Here is a 5,036-nt window from a genome sequence, read left to right on the forward strand (position 1 = left end):
GAGGTCAGTTAGAACTGGGTCTGGATTAAAAAACAAACCTTCTTATTTTTATAAGTTTACATTTAATTATTGTGTGTATTTGTCTGCATGAGTGGCTTATTTCTTTGTAAAGTTTGTTTTGTTTATATAGCATTAAGGCATAAAACACTTACATAGGTTTTTATGTTTTTAATGTTTAAGAGTAATCAAATGTGCTACATAAATAAAACTGACATTGTTTAGTGATGCAAGAGTGACTGGAAGTGTCATGTATTGTGGAATTGCAGGATGCAGAAACATGAAAGAGTTTAGTAAAAGCACAAGTTGAGTAAAAAGTTCAATTAGCTTCTTTGACAGCCAGGGGGCACACATGTGGAAGATACTGCTATTTATTTACATGAAGGCAGGAGCAGTGGACACAGCAGAGAGGAATTCAGGTGATAATCAGACGGTGAGATGGCAGCGGAGGTCAAACTAAAGTAAAGTAAAACTAAATGCAAAACACAGGCAAATAAGAAACCAAAACAGAAAGCCAAAAAAAAAAAATGACTATGCAACACAGAGAGCAAATTAAACTCTGAAACTAAGGACTATACTATAACAAGAGCTAACAGCTCCAAGTGTGCCTACTCTGTTTAACAACAGCACCAGGGTAAACTGAGCAGGAACTATACCATCAAAGCAAAAAGCAAGGACTCTGTGTAACCCTCTGATAAACTAATCTTTACAGCTTTTATGGGAATTAGGAAGATAACTAACAGCCAGGTTCTGATAATCAAATGATCATCACATTGATCTTCAGCAATAACAATAAAGGCAGAAGTGTTTGCCAGTTTGCTGGTCTGGAACATTCAGGTGTGTTAACAGAAAGCCATAATCTTCCTAGTAGTTAATGTTATGGCAAACTCACCTCAAGGTCAGACTCTGCAATTCTGAGAGAAACTGCAACAAAAAAAAAGAAAGAAAGAAAGAGCAAAAAAGCAAGCACTATATCTCCGACACACAACTCATGCCAACTGTCAACAAGCATGGTGAAGGAGGGGTGAAGGAGGGATGAGGGTTTGATCATTTGGACTTGTTTTGGATGAGTTGATCATAAACACTTCTGGATAACAATGTATTCTAGAGTCTATCTGTGGGAGACCATCTGTTAATAATTAAAACTTGGCCAAAATCAAGGTGTTGCAATTGTCCAGACATCAACCTAATTGAAATGCTTTAATGAGACCTTTAGCGAGATGTGCATAAACAAATGCCTGCAAACAGCAATGAAATTAAGCATTGTTCAAACAAAGAGTGGGCCGTGTGGAGATAAAATCTGCCAACATTAAATATCAATTCAGTAATAAACATCAATCTACACTCTAACTGATAAAAACAGGTTTTAATATTTTTAATATTAGTAATTACTACTAATAACAAAAAAATGGTAGAAAATTATCCAGCTCTTCTGTTTTTGACTTCAATTTGCAGTCGGGTGCATCTTGTTTATTTAATTTATTTATTTATTTATTTATTATTGTTTTGTTCTTCAGCACACTAGCAAAAAATATGAAGCTTAAGAATATATACTTGGAAAAATTGCAAAAACTATCCAGATCCAAGTGTGTAAGTCTTGTAGATGTTTACTCAAAAGACCCAGAATTGTTGTTTCTTTTGTGGTTTTCATGCTGGTGAAGTCTTTGGTTCAAATATAGCACAAAGCAAGCGTAGGTTTTAGGCATGTGTTTCTCCTCAGAAACAGCAGAGCGATCTGTTCTGAAGCTGAACTCTCTTAGAAATTGATCGGGATTTTGTTCGGGGTCTCTGAGGTTTAGGCAGCCAAACGAATTTTACATCTCAGGTGGAGCTCCATATTTGTCCAGCTGCTCTCATGATAACAAGTCAGGTCATGCTGCATGCAGCTGTTTACCAAAGTCAGAGGAAAGAATTAGATTAGCAGCTGGCCACTGTGCTTTCACAAACATTCAATATGTTACTTAACAGATATAATGTTCATTTAAATTTTAAAAACTAAGCAAAATATAAACTAAATGTCCATCTGTGATGCTGGAGAGCTCTGTCTGCTGAGCTAAGTGGTGCAGAGGTCCCTGTGTTCTCTGCAGTTTTGCTCTCTCTGTTTTCTTTTTACCCAAGTCTTGTATTTGCATCACTCTTGCATCACTGGCTATTTTAATTCCTGTCTTTTTGTCAACTTTGCTTGCCATACTCAGATGTGTTTTCTGGTTATTACCTTGTGCATTTATACTCCAGTCCTCTCATTTGGTCTCTTGTGGATGCACAGTTTTTCCCTCAATAGTCTGATAGCATCCAAACCTAATGGCTTCATATCTGAGTGAGCACTACTTTTCATTAAAGTTGTGAAGGCAACCTAATAACATTTATTTTTGTAAATGCGTATATCTTTTTCTGAGCTAATTATTAAGCCTTGCAGCGACATTCGTGTTTGAGCAGAGGCAGTGATTAGTGCAAATCATGGATTAATTATAAGGTCCGGACAAAGTCTGGGTACTCGAAAATTAATTCTATATTAGTGTAGCAGTCGCTTTATAAATACATGCAACACCGATCAGTGAACATTCATTTGTGATGCTGTAATCTTTTGCACTGATGGAGTCATATTTGGCATCATGTTGGAAATGATGTGAAGATTTCTGATCAAAGAGGATTGTAGTAAACTTACTTTAAGATTATAAAATGTAGTTTACAGTGAATACTTAAAACCAGGCTGCACATAGTCCAAATTACTTTGAATTATGTTCACACAATAAAATACAGTCGTTAAATGCCGTCAAGTGACATTTTCAAAAGTACAGTTGTCTAAATATTTAGCTTGAAGTTTGAACTCAACTCATTTCCACCACAAATCACCAGTCAGCCATACCGGATGTGATCAGTCCTGTACGTCAATGACTAAGCTGTCTTTAAAAATTTCTTATCTTAATTTGCTGCCACATTTTGTTCCAGTTTTTTTTTCCAGTTGAAGACTTAGAAACAAAAAATGTAGTTAAAGATGAAATATGAAATTTGGTGGATTTCCAGCTTTATTAACTGTTATGGGAAATTCAATCTGGATAAATGATGACTGAGCGTGTGACTCTTAATAAAATGACTCCTTTTTTATTTGAAAGCATTTCACTGAAATGCATTCATATATCAAATACTACAAAAGTAAAACAAGGCTTGGCATTGTATTCGCTGTTTGCCATGGTGAGTTTGTGATCCATGTATTTAACATAATACAAGTTGTTGAACTACTTCTGATCTGTTCTGTAACCAAACATTCAGAGCTTCCTAATAGCTTTAAAGGTGGGCATTGTTATAATTGCAGGCTCTGTTTGCTGATAACCTGTACCTGGTAATTAAACATCTTCCCTGCATGTCTAATCATGTTTCCTTTTTTGTTTCTTTTTCTGGATGGCCATATTGACCAACTGTTAAAACAATTATTGTTTAGTCTTCCTCTACTCACTTTTTATTTAGCCTCAACATGTTTATTAAAGCTCATTTTGCCTTACCTGGAGAAGATGGGGAAGTCAATAAAAGATTAAATAGAGTGTGCAATTAGAACTATAATAGCTATTTAGCAAAAAGAGGAAAAGGCACACCCATAAAATTCACAGTATTTAAAAACAAACTTTTTTTTTTTTTGCTTTGGACCTTTGCTGCAGATGTGATTGATTGAGGCAATTTTGGTTGTGAGTTTACTCCTGGGCTCCTGGGCTAGTTCCAGGAGGTGCTGCAGTAAGAAGGCTCATATTTGCAAAGCTATATGATGATGTATGGACAATCTTCATTCAGTTGTCATAGTTATTTTGGAGGGTGCAGGCACAGCAACAAATCATAGACATTAACTGTTGCTGTATTTATGTTTTTCAGAGTGGTAGGAGGCTCGTTCTCTCTTTTTTTTTGATATTCTATTTGTGTGTATGGCATTTTTTTCATTCGTTAGTAGCTGTATGTTTGACCACGGACGGTCATTTCTAACTCAAAACTGCAATTTCATAATTTCTTTTATTTGTCAATGTACAATTACAGGTAAATGCACATATTGCTCACTGAGCAGTTGACCTGGAGATAAGAAATCTTTCATTTACCTTTATGGACCTTTTGTACATTTTTGCACAGTAGTGCAATGGTTAGCAATTGCTTCACTTGCAAGCTGCTGGGAGGCTTGGCCATGTTTGATGTGGGAGTTTGCATGCTTTCCCTTGTTGTTCTACATTTTTCTGCTGCAGTCCAAAGATATGCATGTTAGGTCATTAGTCTGCACAGCTAAAGAATCAACCAACCTATCTTGGGTGTGTCCCCACGCACAGCTCAGATAAAAGGTTCATAATAGACACATATTAGACGCATGGAGCAGACCAAATACACTTTAATGTCCACATTGGATTGAATGATTGCTGCTTTGTTACTAAGCTCTTTGCCTACTTTTCCATTTGTCCTACTGCTTCCTTTAATCTCCCTCCAACTGCCGAGTGTCATTACTGATATGTTTAAACGGTGCCATGTTAAATTTCCTTTATTGTTCAGAGCAGTCTGTCCTGCTCTTACTCCCAGCATTCTAGATTTAGCTGCCAGGCCACAACTCAAGCATGATTTTTGCTTCTTCTGCCCAGAAAATACATTTAATTTGTAAATGTATAGTGTTAGCTAAAAACTGCTAAACATGAATATTGAATAAACAATGAGAGGAGACTGCTTTTCACTAAAATGTCATCCTTTATTTAACACCGAAACATTACTCATTTGCATTAGTTATTTTTGAGTTAACATAGCTACAAATGTCAGTGAGATTTTAAGCAGTTGTCTGCAAACTTTAACAAAGACAATATCTTTTTATCTAGTCTTTCTTTCACTTTTCTTTTCTTGGCTTGTCTCTGTTCTCTTGTTCACTATAGGAACTGATGGGTCCCTCTAACCTAGAGGTTTTTATAACCTCAGTTTGTTTTAGTTGTGTCTTGAGATTATCCAGGGTATGAAGGTCCTACATTTAGATTGGCTCTAGAATAAAAAGTCGGCACTCTCAGAAGAACCACGTTGTTGATCTATTG

Source organism: Oreochromis niloticus, linkage group LG19 (assembly GCF_001858045.2).
Source record: "Oreochromis niloticus isolate F11D_XX linkage group LG19, O_niloticus_UMD_NMBU, whole genome shotgun sequence".
NCBI classification, from domain to species: Eukaryota; Metazoa; Chordata; class Actinopteri; order Cichliformes; family Cichlidae; genus Oreochromis; species Oreochromis niloticus.